This window comes from Epinephelus moara, chromosome 2, assembly GCF_006386435.1.
Source record: "Epinephelus moara isolate mb chromosome 2, YSFRI_EMoa_1.0, whole genome shotgun sequence".
NCBI classification, from domain to species: Eukaryota; Metazoa; Chordata; class Actinopteri; order Perciformes; family Serranidae; genus Epinephelus; species Epinephelus moara.
Window position 1 is genome coordinate 19,707,402 of NC_065507.1, and position 17,080 is coordinate 19,724,481.

The 17,080-nt window shown below is 41.6% G+C and overlaps 1 protein-coding gene across 1 annotated transcript in view; it reads right to left on the minus strand.

The window, feature by feature from the left end:
* LOC126401207 (glutamate receptor ionotropic, kainate 4-like) overlaps nucleotides 1-17,080 on the minus strand; it is a 432,132-nt gene that overhangs the window by 306,604 nt on the left and 108,448 nt on the right. The window contains exon 2 of the mRNA XM_050062325.1: nucleotides 16,109-16,293. The gene's annotated coding sequence lies outside the window, so the exon portion shown is untranslated. The remainder of the gene's footprint in view (nucleotides 1-16,108; nucleotides 16,294-17,080) is intronic.

Genomic DNA, 17,080 nt, shown 5'->3' on the forward strand with positions numbered 1-17,080 from the left:
GCCGCCACACCCATCTCAGTGCACCTCGGTCTGCCAAACTACCAAACTGAGCGAGCCTCGGGTTGCGCTGCTTGAAACTAGCTCTGCGCGGGGTTCGCCACCCTGCGCCACCCTGCGCCGCACCGGGAAACTAGAGCCCATAGAGACAAACAACCATTCACACTCACATTCACACCTATGGCAAATTTAGAGTCAACAATTAACCTGCATGTCTTTGGACTGTGGGAGGAAGCCGGAGAAGCCATAGAAAACCCAGACTGACATGGGGAGAACATGTAAACTCCACACAGCTCCCCCATGATGAATTTGAACCCCCCAATCTGGTTTCAAACCAGGAACTCTCTTGCTGTGAGGCGACAATGCTAACCACTGCACCATAGTGCCAACCCAAAAAAGACTCAGACATTTTCTATCTCTTTCTAACACAGTCAGCAATACCCTCTAGCTTAGATTCTTTCCACACTGTGTGAATGCATCATTTGGTTTTAAAAAGCCCAAAACCCTCCTGAGAGAAAAACACAACCACAGGGTAGAGTCTATACAGTAGATCTTAGAGTGATTTTTATACCATCTGAGAAACATCTTCAATGCCCTACACATATACATACACACATGCAAACCCACACACACACACACACACACACACACACACACCACCACCACCAACCCAGGACGCTCTGTTCACAAACAGGTAGTGAAAATGGGAGATTTGCGAGAGGCCATGCCACGGAGAAAAAGTGAGTGCAGGCTTAAAACAAAAAAGGCCTTTTATGGATGTCCTATTACATGCTTTGCTTCTTTGCCTGAGGCCTCCATCCATCCATCTACACCACTCTACTTTCAGGTGAACAAACTCTCACCAAACTCCTACCAATAGCATCTGCTTAAAGCCGCATCTACCTATCAACTCACACAGAGGAGGGACCTTTAAACCAGGAGATCATGAAAAAACACATCTCTGATTGTTCCGGAACACACAGAGAGACTGTTTATCGATCCACCCTCCAGTATCAGATGAGGTTCAACACACCTTTATTCTTTTTCCGCACTTCTCCCACATCTCACCTCTCTCTTGCTCTCCCCAACTGAGCTGGAGGAGATAAATGAAATGAGCGCTGGCATGTTCCCTGGACATTTTAATTAGCTAGTCTTTAATTCAGCCTGACCCCCTTTCAACTTTGATCAGCCGGCGGGAGCTCTGATAAGGACCTGTCACTCACATGCAAACACCAGGGTTATTTAACAGCAAATTGTCTCTTTGCCATTTGCAGATGCTCTCTACCTGTGCTGTCATGGGAGAGCTGTTCACGGCTCAGTGGAAACTAAAAGCCCAACGAGGACAGAAATATGGCGCGAGAGCTGTGCTCATTCATCCCAACTCCCCATTCACTATACAGCATGGACTGTGACAGGGTTGAATACAAATGCGCTCCTTGATTATTAAGAGTTGAGAGGGTTCTGGAGGCTAAATTAATGTGTAACAACAGTATTAGCTTACAGTTCCAAAGGCAAGCATTGTGTTGCATTTGGTCTTGAAATGACAAGAGCCTTGGGCTTTATGGGAGCCAGCTGAAAGCAACAATAAAAGTACAGAAATAAAACTTTCCGTGGGTACATGATGTTAACATTTGTACACAACTTTTTTCAGTTCATAACACCCTGTTGAATAAGACTAATACTTAAGCAAATCTGTTGAGTTGCATGTCATAACCTAAAAACTGCACTCCATAAACTGCACTGCTGACTATAACTGTTGGTTGTGGTTGAGTAAACATGTGTTGTACTTGTCTCAATGGACATTTTTAAGGAGCATGGAGCATTGCTGACATTTTGACATTGTTTCCTCCTTGCCAATGTTTTTGTAGTTTCACTTTTAAAAGAATACTCCATCCCCAAAATGTCAATTACTCACCCTGCGTTACCTTGAATTTGTTTTTCTTGCATGCCTCAACAGTGAACGAAGAATCCAAAAATGAAAAAAGAAAATCTGATAAACTGACGTTAAGTAATCCAAATCTTATTTATTCATCCCACACACAGGCATTTTCACTACAACTTTGATTTAAAACACTCAACAGTCTCACACACTGACTCACTGCTCATGTATCACAGTGTCTAAAATAGTAAGGTTTTAGCAAATATGCATGTATTTGTGAAGTACTGAGCATCCGACTGAACAAATGAGAAATGGATTATACTGGACGAGCTGTATGAAAGTTTCTAAACATATGTTTGATATAGTTTTGCTGTTGTTAAATGCGATCACCCTTTGCTTCAATTCATCAAGACTTTTTTCTGTTTTTGGATTCTTCCTCCCTCACCTTGGATGCATGCCAGAAAAACAGTTTTCTTCAACAATGACAGGTAACACAGGGTGAGTAATTGATATTCTAATGATAATTTTGGGGAGATTTTAATGTCCAGTGAGCCATTATTTGTTTTCATTTTACAGAACACATGACAAAAATGTGCGTCTTTTGTTTCTGTGCTGTACCGCCAACGTGCCAAACCTTGCCTCCAAAGCTGAGGCACATTACCTAACAAATCCTGGAAATCGTGCAGTTACACCCCTGGTGCTGAAATAGGTGACTAGAGATGATCGTATCAGACACCTCGAATCACAGCAGGCTCTTCAGCAGCATAAAATAGCAGATGGTAGATAATTCCAGTGTCATACCACACCAGACTAAGGGAGTACCTGTTCCCTAAAATACCAGAGGAATCAGCTGTATAGCTCTAGATCAGCTCTAGTTTTAACAGTATGCATCTCAGGCGTACTCAGACTGTGACAGAACCAAAGTCGCAAGACAAATCCTCTCGCTGCTCTGTGTGCACTAAGCTGTGCCTGGCTACTCTGTGTGTGTGTGTGTGTGTGTGTGTGTGTGTGTGTGTGTGTGTGTGTGTGTGTGTGTGCTCCATTCCCCTTATGACAAGGAGCACAGCTGACTGAAATTCCTTGCTCACAGTCATCTCAAACAGATTGTTTCAAATTGCGCTTCTCAAAAATTTGTTATTAAGGCAAATTAAAGTATCTTGCAGTCATTTCCTAATCCAACACTTCTCTTGTAATGTGTTGTGCTTCTGACAAGTACAGATGGTATTTTCTACCAAGGCAGCAATTTTCTGGCTGGAGATTGAATAAGTTAAACCCAGTGTTAAATAGGCATTATAACCTCACACATATAAAGCGTACTCAGTGTACCCTTTGGACGTTTTAGAATAGATCTGGACCTAGGAAGTGTATCCAATTTTTGGATTCATTAATACCTCTAACCGGCCATAACCAGTCAATTATCAGCAGAATGAAATGGAACGCAGTGGTTTTATCAACTAGACAGAGTACTGTCAGCCCCGCTGTCTTCATGCCACCAGGCAGTCATAATCCAACTCTGACCTCTTCTGCCCCATTATCATTAGATCCGCCAAGCAAAGTGGCGCCATCCATCAGCCGGCTTACCCACTGACAGCAGCCAGTTTCCGTGCGACTGTGACTGGTGGTCCTTCCAATTTGTAAATGGGATTGGAGCGCGTCTACAAAGGCTGAAACAATACCACCCCTCGCCGCACACCGCTGGAGCCAGCTGTCGCGTCTAGCCTCTCTACCCGCCGCTGCCCTTCATTCTCGCACTGATCGTATCTGGAGATGCTGCGGTGACTTTGCCCACTGCACTCACTCATCAAACTCCTTCTCTACCTCTCATGCTGTCTCTAATATCTGAGGTATCATGTCTCACTCCCTGCCTCAGTTCCTCCTGCTAAATCCTCTGACAGTCTCTTCTCCTCCAGCGCTCTGAACCCCTCTCTCTACTCCTTATTATCTCTTATTCTCTTCTGCTGCTCTTCATACCTACGGTCTTTAATTTTCCTCTCACTTGGTCCTCTCTTTCTTCTCTATCTTTAATTTTACTACTCCTCGAAACTACTCCATCTCTCCCTGTCCTTCTCTCCGTCTCTGATCTCAGGCAGAATACCTGTAGAGGATATTGACTGCCATTCAACAGGCAATATGGTATTTCACATTAAAACAAGACATGGCCATTGACTCAACTTACAGAAATACGACCAGAATAATATCAACAAAACCAGTGAATTATGAGAGTGGATTTGTGCCACAGACTTTAACCGTGAATCTTTTATATACTCCCAAGACTAGATAGTGCACATTCATAAATAACTGTGACGCAAGTGGGGGAGAAGACGTTATGGTTATGTTTCAAGGGTTTGGATTTTCCAATTATGCATCGCTGTGCACCGATAAAGCCCAGCAGCAGTTAATAATGCTGACAAAAATCATTGCTCCATGTTCGCAGGCTGCACAACAGGATACACGGTGTAACAGCCAAAGGTGAAGTGTTGAAGAAATGCTGCTTGGTCTTTTTTCACACAAAAGTAATGCATGTGTGAATGAAATCCATACAAGCCTCTATCATCATGGGGTCTAACAAGAGTAACATGCTGCGTTTGCTAAAGTTTTTCACCTTCCCCTTCCAGCTGTAACATAGAAACAACTCAACCTCACACCAAACTAAAACCAACACTAACTCTCTCTCTTAAATCAAAATAGTTTTGCAGCATCCAATCTAATGGTTTTATTCTGAATATTTACTGAGGCAGCATACATCATCCAGTAACAAGGCCGTCTATTGGAATACTCAGAGCTCTATACGTCTAACTGCCACTGCTACTTCTGGCTGCTATTTACCGGCCATATGCTGCCACTGATTGCGAGCTGAAAAGTGCCACAAGCAACCCCAGCCTTCACCCATATGCTATGCAATTCTCTTTAAGTTTGCTATCACTGCAGTAAATATATCACCCGATAAACCAGGTAATTACACCTAGAGTAATGACTTAAGTTTCTTTTATCTCAGACATGTTAGGGTTGAATTTCAGGTGGTTTCTTTGGCGTGCCCTTTTTTCCGTCAGATGTTCCAGGCGGCGAAACTCTTTGACGCAAGTTACTCCATAACTTTTGCGTAATAGTTCAATGGTGTTCATTATGTCAACATTTTCAAACAGCATGTGGTCTGTCTACAGTCACGTTTCTGAGTCAAAGCTGACTTATACAAGTATTCCAGTGCTGGAAATATGGTATTTTCATAGAACTGGGCTGTCTATGCCGTAGAAAGACGCAAATACCTTTGAAATTGGTGCTACATGACCAGAGGACATTCACTTTTCTTTAAAAGGTACAAAACTGACAAGTACCAAAATGCAATGCACCACACCTAGAGATGCACCAGTCCAGCTTTTTCAGTTTCAATACCGATCCCGATGCTGTGACTTTGAGTATCAGCCGATACCCGATACCGATCCGATACCATGGTTGACCTAAAAAGCTATATACCTTACATGTAGAACAGAAAAGACTATTTATTTTGAACAAAAATAAACAATTGTGCAACAGCAGCTGAAATAGTGTGAAATACCTCCACACAGCAGATTCTCTTCCGTCGCTCCATGATGTATGACGTAGCTTGCGTTGCAATAGATTTAAAGGGAAAGGATCGCCTCAGGTAAAGGTGGCATTTTCCGATACCCAATCCATCTATTTTGATGATATTGGGGCCGATATTCGATCCAGATATCGGATCGGTGTATTCCCTAACCACACCGGACCAATAAATGCTCCAGCTGGTGGGTGACGTAATGCAATTTCCCACGATACACATTATGGCGGCCGGCTGTTGACAAACAATCTTGAATAACAGTCTGAAGAGTTAAAATATGTTTCTGAAAACATATAAGGCAATGCAGTTATATTATCTTGATTCATATTGGATCATCACTGCTTAGTTTTACTGTTTGGTCTCAGTATATTAAGCCTACAATACAGGAAACAGTATCGCACGCACTTCCTGTTCACAAGTTCTCATACAACAGCCAAACAGCGCACTAAAATATGTTTCCGTAGACATTTTAGGCAAGAAATAGGCAATACAGTAACAGAGTATTGGTTCATATTTCATCATCACTGCCTAGTTTTACAGTTTGATCTGAGTTTGGTGTGAGTTTGCGAAAGATGTCAGCTCTCTATACTCTTTGTGTTTGTGGTGGAGGGCACACAAAAATGAGGAAGCACAATCTCTAGTTCAAGCAACAGCCCTAAAGCCAGTGAAAATTTGAAGCTGAGAGATGAGCAGGAAGATCTAGGTGCTGGTAAGATGCAGGGAAGTTTACTATAGTTCATTCACACATACTACCCACATTGTTAAGTTGGTTAAAAATTGGCAAAGTATCCCTTTAAGCAGACGCTTCCTCTGTACAGTATGCTCTACAACTTCAAAACGCAAATACAGAGAGCTGTGCTACTATTTCAGAGATTTTCTTAAATAAATCATTTGTCATTCTGCTAATCTGTCAGTCAGTGACTCTCAGTAGCAGTTTATACTGTCTAATTCATTCTGAGCTCCCGTCATAAGCTGTACTTCACCTTGTAAAAGTCTGCTTCTTAACTCTTTCTAAACCCTCAGATCCCCTCTACGCTTTCTCCCCCATGTATATTCGATGTGCTACACAGCCAAGGCTTACTGTGTGTGAATCATGTATTATCCCTTGTCCTCTGCTCCAGCTCGTACGTCTCTCCTTTCCTCTAATTTCATTTTCCAGTGGGGCTGTCAGGCATGTGGAAGGACCTGTCTACCGCATGGTGCGGGGAGCAGTGAACAATTTATATCCTGCCAGTTGGGCCACAATCACACGGCATCTTCACAATTGGCCACATAAATATTGAGACAACTATTTAAACAACTCTGATCAAACAGGAGTCAATCAAACAGAAACAATGAACACAAAGAGGCAAAATGTGTCCACATGAGAGAGATGCAGACAGCGAGCAGTCATCCACCAACACTGGAGTTTTAAATAACACAAACAGGGAGCTGGAGTTGGGCGCTTTGTTACGACATAAGCTCATAATATCTGATAAAAGGGACTAAGCATGGTAATAGCCTTGTCTGTAATATAATACTTAAGAGGGGAACACAAGCGCTCCAAACCCTGTGATTCATCTATAATTCCTGTTTTCACTCCCTGACCCCTTTAGTTTATTCTCTCTTTTACCTAATTCATCTTTTACATTGTCTCCTGCCTTTATGACCCTTTTGCTGCCGCACATCAACCTTTTTACACTTTTTAAAACTCTCTCAGCCACTCTTTTCTGGTCAGGACCTTCAAGCAGGAGAGTGAAGAGAACACACCTCTATATTGTACAGAGGCACGAAGGTGTGATGCAGATGATAACCTCCCAGAAACACAATTTAACAGTCCTTCCAGGATCTCAAGGGCTGCTTTGGGGATTGTTGCAGCCTGAAATACCTGATTTAAAAGCAGCTTTTCCAAAAAAAAAAAAAACCCTGCAATGCCTGTTTCAGTCTGGGTTCCTTTTGTAAATCAAAATCATAGGGGCAAGTGAATATTGCTAAAATAGTTGCAATGCTTTCTCAGATTCTTAGCCTATTATTATGAGCATTCAGTGCAATTCTGACAGAATCAAAATCTATTTGCGATGGCAAGGGGGTTGGGCAGCAACACCCGATCACCGACAATCAGCTGTTGCAGTGCTGAAGGACCGTCTCCTCCTGCTATCTCGGTTAGCACGAGCTAATACAGCAGCAGCAGCTAACATCCAACGCTGAGCTGTTGAACACTGCCAACAATCTCACAATGACAAGGAAGCTGCTCAACTCTGTTGTTGAACCTGTTAATATGGGCAACGTTAGGCCCTATCACTGAGTGTGTGACTCTGTCCCAGGCGCGGATCTCACACTCCCACATCAGTAGTCTCATGATAAACAGACAGAGAGAGTACGAGAGAGGGGCAAGGAGGGACTGTGCGAATCAATACGCCGGCGCAGCTCTGCAATGAAATGAGATTTTACCTATTTTAAATCAGTCAATTTGCAGTAAAGTTGTGGTGATTGGACAAAATTGCAAGGTCACGCAGAATTTGCTGAGATTGGCTGACATTGTGGTAATTCTTGTGATTGCAACATCCTGGAGGGGCTGATTTTAGCTCCATCCTCACCCTCTCTACCCTGAGCTCTGTGGATGAACTACGAGATACAGTAATTCTATCAGTGTGAAATGTTCTTCACAAAAGCAGAAAAGGGCTAATTAAGCAGTTACACACGCAGCATGTGCTTTAATCATACCCTAAATGCTCACAGCCCGGTGCTCTAAGGTTAAACATACGAAAGGCACACACACATGCATGCTCACACACAGATCACTTGATTTTTTTTCCATTTTTCTTCCTCAAGTCGTCTCTTTTGAAAAGCCTTAGCTAATTAATCATTCACTCACATCTGCATAAAATACCTCGTTTTATTTTCAGTGAAAGACATCATCGTGAGAAACCCCATCAGCATTCCATTAGCAACTTTTCAAAAATAATAAGCATCTGGTCCTGTTTTCAGCAACACAGTTACAGCTTACACTGCATCTTTCACAGCACAGACACAACAATTGCAACCCATATTGACACTGGTTTAACAAGTTTGTAACAATGGTTACTACAAAAAATAAAAACAAAGACAAAAACTGTTGCAGTTACAGATTTCATCCTTGTCTGTAAAAACATAGATGCTTCACACACATCTCCCTCCTGGCAGCACAGAAGATCTATACAGCCAGCACAGATTAAAGGTGGACACCCAAGATTAGCATCACAAATTGAGTTTCTGACGAAATGCCTCGCCCTCTGTTCCTGAGTTATGATGTTAAGTAATGGCCATAAAAGTGTTTCTGCAGGACATTATGATGTCACAGTGAAATTTGCCTTGACCTTTTGGATATAAAATGTCATCACGTCATCATTTTATCCTGTGAGACATTTGTGTGAAATTTTGTGCTACTAAACCTATACATTTTTGAATTATGGCCAAAAAAATGTTTTGTGAGCTCACAGTAACCTTTGACCTTTGACCTTTGACCTTTGACCATGAATTCTGAATCAGTTCATTCTTTATTCCAAGTGGACATTTCTGCCAAATTTGATGGAATTCCCTCAAGGCTTTCTTGAGATATTGCATTCAATAGAATAAGATGAACATAAGGTCACAGTGACCTTGGCCTTTCACCACCAAATTGTAATCAGTTCATCCTTGAGTTCAAATGTACATTTGTGCCAAATCTGAAGAAATGCCATCAAGGTTTCACCTTTGAGCAGCAAATTCTAATCACTTCATTTTTAACTCAAATTGGACGTTTGTGCCAAATTTAAAGAAATTCCCTCCACACGCTCTTGAGATTTCACATTCACAAGAATGTGATGGACTAATGGACAGAGGGACAACTGGATGGACAACCTGAAAACATAATGCCTCTGATCAAGCCTATGGCCGGTGTGGAGGCATAATAAAATCGAGAAAAATCAACACTTGATTCTTGAAATTTCTTGAAACAAGATATGTATTAAACGTGAATATTTCATCCCACTTCCTCTTTTTAGTCCACAGAAAATACCATTTAGATTTCATACAAAGAATCTTAATATTCTGTTAAATAAAATGTTAAAGGCGCTGTATGTAAGAATGTGGCCAAAACGGTTACTGCACTCAAATTCAAAATACTGCCGTGCGAGCCATGTCCGCCCCCCCTCCCCTACAGATTCAAGGCTGCTGGACAGCGGCACGCTGGAGACTGATTTGTTTGCCCACGGGCAGCTGCCGTGGCAGGGCTGCGTCGCCGCATCCTTGATCTTCGGTTTTCCAGTTGACCGTTCGAGCAAGTCCGGCTTCTCTGCTGCTAACGCTGCTTCCGGGATACAGCGGAGGAGCTGGCTGCTAATGCTATGTACTGGGACACTGCTAATGCTGCTGCCGGGATACAGCTGAGAAGATTGCTAATGCTATGTACCGGGACACTGCTAATGCTATGTACCGGGACACTGCTAATGCTGCTTGCCGTGCTGCTGTCGCTCAGTCGTAACTGTAACTGATGCTGAGACTCTACTGACTGCGTGACTGGTAGACGGCGGTGGGTGGCGCAACAGGCCAAAACCCAAATTCAAAACATGAACATGATTTGCAGACTGCAAAAATGTTTTTTAAATGTAAATATTCTGGCTGTACTATTGTTGTCGGTGAGATCAGTATGTTATATGAACATTATTCCTTAGTCTCTGTGACATATTAGGAGGATTTTACAACTATATGCTTTAGATTTCTTACATATAGCTCCTTTAAGATGGAGAGTTTTTCTAGTGGGTGTCTGGAATGCTGATGACCTTCTGACCTAAATTACATTTGTCATTTATGTAATTATGATTTACTGATTATATTTAAAAGAGGAAAATCAGCCATGTTATTTTTGATTATAAACAATAGTTTAAAGTTCCTAGTTCAAAGTGTCCAGATATTTCCCACATTGACTCACATGTGTCTTTTTGAACAGTAATTAGCTGAGCAGCAACAGCACATTCATAAAAGAGGCCAGATGGTGTTCTGGCTGGATTTGGGGCTGTGGTCAGCTTAGGCATCCCAAAACAAGTTCTTCTTTGGCCTCCAGTATACAGTAGCTGTCTGCCAGAGTCCTTGTACCTGTCTGCCTCAGTAATCTGCCAGGGAGCAGACAAACATCAGTGGGCCTTATCTCGACTTCTCAGGAGCAGCCGGGAAAGGAGGCAGGAAAAAGGCAGGTGGCCCAGCGGCAACACAGACAGGAGCCGACTAAAGGCAGACTCGTGAATTCAGTCAACAAACAGCTCATTAAACACATGCATACGCACACGTCTCAAACTGCACACACACACACACACACACACACACACACACACACACACACACACCAAAGCACATTAAACTTAGTCTGGAAAGAGGGGACTGAGTTCATCAGACATGCACTGTGCTTCTGCTAAGCAGGTGAAGAAGAATTTGCTACGGGCAGTGGCGAGAGCATCATTGATGCAGTAATCAAAGTGCAGCAGAGATAATTTTACGAGCTCGACATACCAGAACCAGTTCAACATTTCCAGTAAGGCTGAGCAGAAGGATTTACCCAATGGCAAAATCGAATGCTGTGGTTGACACACACTGAGGGGCTATAATACACCATCTGCTCCAAAGTGATATTCAATACTTGCATCTCATGCAAGATTGCACATGTGGGCAATGAAATTGAAACCATCTCCTCAAACCACTTTCCTTGAGCCAAAGTCAGTAAAAAGTCAAATTCTGTCAGTAGTAGATTTCACAGGGCACCATTGCCTCGGAGAAATTCAATGTCTTTACAGCATACTGTGTGTTCTGGCATTTGTATTCACAGCATACTGGAGCTGCCTGTGGGGGGATGTGGTGGCTTAAAAAATATGAAAAGCGTGTTATCCTGCATATGAATATGAATTGGGTTATTCTGTCACTGGCACACTTAGGAGTTTGTAATGTGACATAGGCTAAATAAGTGGCATTCATTTCTGAGGAGTGTGCACGTACTTGTGTGTGGGTGTGTGCGGTAAAGATATCTTTTGTGACAGTAATTGAAAAATTTCTGGCGGAGACATGTTTTCGCCAGCATTCTTTGTACACACTGAACATACAGTATCTATCTGGCGTGGCGCCCGCACTGACACGTGCAATCTGCCAGCTTTCACATCGATTTAAAGTGGATTTAAAGGAGAATTTCGCCCCAACTTGGAAAAGAGAAGAATTAACAGTGAAAATCTGAACTCTGAGAAACTAGGACATGTACGCTACATTGCACTCCTAACACCCAGTTTGATTCTATAAAAACATGACAAGTTGGATTGTTGACGGTTTGGACAAATCCAGATCCTCTCAGCATTCACCTATAAGCCTCCTGTGATGCTGTCTGAATCTGAACAAAGCACAGCAGGTAGCAGTTGCAGGGAAGCCTCCAGACAACAACACATCCTGTCCTTTAAATAGACAGCACTTGCAAAAAAAACACACTCAGTCATTTGCTATAGGGTCCAGTCTGGCACCTTTATCCAAAAATACACCACTTCCACAGCTTTTGTGAGCCGGTTTTGTCAGCAACCAAACAAAAACTCGTACAGTAAGGGAGGTCACAGAGAAAGCAGAGCGGTGGCCCTGAGAGGAAGAGAGGACAGAAAGCCATTACATGCTGACATTTTCTGTCTGTTTTTATGCCATCAAAATGTAGGATAGAAGGTTACACTGGTGTTAACAGAACATTGTAATCTGAAACTTTATTTTCTCGCGGACAGAAGTCTGGGTCAGATTGTTTGAACTACATACAACCACAAGCCTACAACACAGCCAGTCCTGAAAGAAAAACTGCAATAGCTGTTTTAAAATCTCTATCGATTGTTTGAGCTTGGAGATTAGCCCGAGAGAAGCCAGGTGAGGAGCTGAGGTTTTGCTCAAAGGCTGCTGCAAACTCATACTATTGATTAAAACATAAAATACTTCAGAGTTTTCAAACTACATTAAGGTTCACTCAATACACAGACATAAGATGTACTGATAAGGAAAATGTCATCTTTATACTAAAACATTAATGTACCACGTACTGTATCATCAGTTGTTACTAGAGAGCAGGGGCGATTGCTCTGAGACAACAAGGGAGGCTGAATTTCCCCTAAAATTTCATAGAAGAAATGCTCAAATATGCACTTTTGAATTTACATTAATGTAAGAATCTACACTGCATTAAACATGCGCTAGGATGTGTTTAACATCATGACTATCATGTTCAAACGTCAGCTGTTTATCACCAGTTTTCAAATGCGACCTCCCTGTCATACATTCTCATGTCAGCACGGTGGACGCGGAGCCTCCAAGCATTCCTATGAGACAGCGCTGAGCAGGTTTTTTTCATGCAGCAAAGCGACACGGTCATTGGTAAATGCGACAAAATCGTCACTTCCAGGGAGGCTCAGCTTCCCTGGGACCTAATGGAGCGGTAGGCGGGAGAGGACGCTCGGTGTATGCATGATGATTGGAGGAATTGCCTAAAAGGCTGAACCCCTTTGTGATTGACAGCGCTTTGAAAATACACACCGGCACAGTCGCATTTCGAGCTCAGTCCCATGCGGATATTTGCGAGTGGAGTCTTCTGACAGAGTTCCTTATTTCCATAAGAGATATAGCTCATTTTCACCGTTTGTACAACCCATCTGAAAATCTTTGAGGTGTGTTTTGCTGTGGTTCTATGGCATGAGTGTGGTTGAAAAACTTTGATTAAATGTTCCTCTTATAAGTTACTGCCTCACTACAATATGACAAATTTTATGATGTAAACTTAAAGTGTGCATCCCCTGTTTGAAAGACCAGCAGCAACTACTGCTAGAGATGCACCAATTTATCGGCTGTGCTTTGGTGCGTTCGACTATCATCGGCCTATTGGCATTAAAAATGACATTCACAGATGGCAGTGGCCGATGATTTTCTGTTGTGTCACATCAATTTTGCGCAGACTAACAAGCAGGGTTGAGACTAATGGCGTCCTGTCATTCCAAGGACAATAGAAAAATTGTCTGGATCTAACAGAGATCCTCCCTGGGATGCCATCAGGATGAAAAGATGTTGTAAACTCACTATCATCAGGGGACGCCCCCTATAGTTTTTCCTTCTAACACTACATTGTGAACAACATCGTAACGGAGGTTGCATTGAGTTACATGATGATGTTTTCAAACTCTATTCAGTCAAAATGAGTATTGGGCAAAGATAAATTATAATACTATCATGATGTGTTCAATGTCATCTTGTAAAAAGTATTTTTTTTGCGAGAAACTTGAATAAATAAAGTCGTTTGAAGGAGAAATTTGTTGATGTTTAAAGAGGTAATTATAAGATATTATGTATCGTAAAAAGGCTTTGGAGGCAGTCATTTTTTGAAAGATGTTTTTTAAAAGATGAAACAAGGTTATATTAAAGGTTGTTTCATAAATTTGTATGATTGAGGGTATAAAGGGCTTCATGACTTTAAAAGAGTGCAGGGTTTTTTTTATAGAGTAGATTTCTTTGGGTTTTTTTCTGGCACAAAAGGGCGAATAAATAACAAAGACAAAAAATGCAAGTCCATTGGTTTTGCCAAATTGTTATTTTAGACATCAGTATAGACCCAGAATTTCACAATTACTGCATCCCTAGTTCGGACAAATCCATGCATTAAATCCATGCCGTTTATTAGTCGCCTTCTCTTTAGTCTGACCTAAATTTTTCGAGGTATTTAACGGTTAAAACAATGGTAAAGAGTTGCTGCATTCCCCAGTTTGCTCAGAGTTGAAGCATTAGCTGAGTTTGTTGACGAAAAAAGTTTTATTATGACTACAAATACGTCTGGCCCCATTGTTGTGAAGAACCTTGAGTATTATGTAAGCTCTTCCCTTTAAACTGTGGTGATAAAGAGGAGCCAAAGAAGAGAATTTTGCACAGCAGCGATGCAAAAGTGGAATGATTGACACTCACAATAGGTGTCACGAAAAAAAGAAAGAAAGAAAGAATCCCAAGATACACACTTCTTTAAAAGAGGTATTTTTTGCTAAAATTAGTCATCTTCAAAATGTTGAGAAAAATGAGAGGAGGTAACTGAAGGTAAAAGTTCACTTGCTAGGCTGGTAGAGATCACTCAGGGGGGGGGAACCAGCAGAAGAAGAAAAAGAGAAAATGCATTTTTTATGGATTCCTTTTACATGGATGGACAAAAACCTCTCGGCTGAAGAAAATCTCAATAAAAAAATAATCCCCTTTCACGCAAACAGTGCTGAATTATAGTCCAGTAAGCAGCTTTTGCTGTCACAAGTAAGTGCTGTAAAAACATTTTGTGATGGTGAAAAAAAAAACTTTTTTACGCATTGTGGGCGCTCACAGAAAAGAATGGAGAGTGTGTCACTGTCAGGTTGTTGTGAGCTGTGTGTTTGCTTTATTCAATTTCATTTTTTCTCCAACTAGATGCCCAAATTTACCTTGAAGACAGGATCTTTTTAGCCATTTAATTACAGTGTCCACAATCATTTCTATAGCAGCGAGTACATCTCGAGCAGCTTAAAGAAAAGCATGACCCTGGAAGCTGTTATAATGTTATAGTTAAGTATACCATCAAGTGATGCTCAGTGTTTCCTGAGGGGGTATTTTGTGGTGTCAAAATCATTCACCTTCTCGTTACGTCCTAGTTTTTCTTTCTTCATCTGCTTCTAATTCAGTTAGCGTTCTCCTGCATTTTCCACATTTACGTTCAACAGCTCCCGGAGAACTTGCCTGGACTCGTCACATTGACCAATGCTTTTATTTATATTATAGATGGAGCGAGCCATGCAGAATACTAATCACAATACTAAAAGCTAAAGTGTGTTTTCCCCAGCTCGGTTGTTTCTCTGAAAAACCTCACAAGAGCTACAGCAGACCTTTCTAGAATCACTGGCAAAATTGGAGATGTGTGCAGCTACTCAGAGGTCCCTCCTGATACTTTAGACTGCTGACATTTCTCTACTGAAATTAACCTCTTGAACCCAGATTTTCCTCTTTGGTAGCGTCAACATTACAAAACACTTTTTCAATAATCTACGGTCAAAAATAGATTCTCTCTGTGCTTGTAGCGCTGCTTGGTTACAGTGATGCTCCTGAACTGTGTATGATCTTTATCTCTGAGTGAAATATTTAAAGCTGATATTCCATATCACCTCAAATAAGAAAATGTGGATACCTGTGCTTTATATTTACCAGTTCTGTTTAAATTCAGCATGGCATATTCTATATCTCTGGAGACTTTTCGATCTTCACTTTGTTAGAAATCTAATTGTAATTTTAACAAAATTTCATTAAGGCCCTGTTAACACATGCATTTAAATATTTAGCATGATATTAGCTTTTCTACATTTGGCTACTGATCTATAAAATACACTCTGTAACACAGAATATATCACCAACAGCCATTTTTCATAGTATTTTTTAAGGTGGATTCATGTTCAGGCTCTCCTGATAGAACATATAGAAAGTCTGTCTCTGCATTACTCCCTTTAGCCCCTCTTACATCAATAGATGGAGGTTTATGGACATGACGGACCAAAACTCATTGTGATTCATTATGGCCGCTCTCTCGCCTTCACTCTCCTTCACTCTCTCCATGCAGTCATTGAACAAGGCGGGTGAGTGGCGGCTGATTACCAAACATCTTCTCCTACCTTTGATCTCCTGAGGTGTGGGGTTCTAATCCATCTTCTGATCTGGTTGGTTGTGGTAGCCACTTAGCTTCTCCTCATCTCACATACACATATATAGTGTGTGTGCCCCCGGCTCTCGCACAAGTGTGTATATGTACACACACACAGAGTTTGGGCTTTGAAAGCTGCGCTGCTGCGTATACACACTGTAAGAGAAAAAGACAGAAAGGGATTTCTGAGTCAGAAAACACAAAAGAGGATGAATATGATGTTTTGAGGCACAGAGCGTAGACATTTTATTGAGGACTGCAATTAGTTTCACAATGTACAGGGTTTTTTATTTATCCTGAGACGTACAGACATTTTATTGTTGTAGATCTCCCTATGGGAGCGGACTGAAAATCAAGATACATAAAGGCACGGTTTGTCCTGCTTACTCAGGGTAAACTATACATTCTCAAAGGCAACTTCAGAACAATGGTATTACATTAAAAATCAAATTCCCGGTCAGGTATAAGCTTCAGCACTCCTATTACTAATGCTGAGGACAGCCATTTAAACACCATACAGTGCGTTTAAAATCTGCTCTGTAAACGGCAGTTTCAAAGTTCACGGTCCTGTTTTGCTGATGGTCTTGTTTTACTGTTTGTCCCTTACTCAGCTAGATACCCTTCCTCTTAATATAGCGCATTCAACATTTTTCATACTGTCACTACACATACTTTAAACAGCTCCTGAAACTCATCAGCATTCACAACAAGGCCCAGCACACAATATTGCAAGACAATTTCCACGGTGAATGAGAAAGTAAATGTCACTTACAAGATGAGCATTAATCTCATGTCATTGCATTTTAATGGCACCCTTAGTCAAAGGAGAATTAAACTTCTCCCCAGAGATCAACCTAATCACTTAGCACTGTGGTGAAATCGCCATCCCACGTCACAGCAGGTGCGCAACCTGCCAACTGTCAACACATACGAACTGCACACA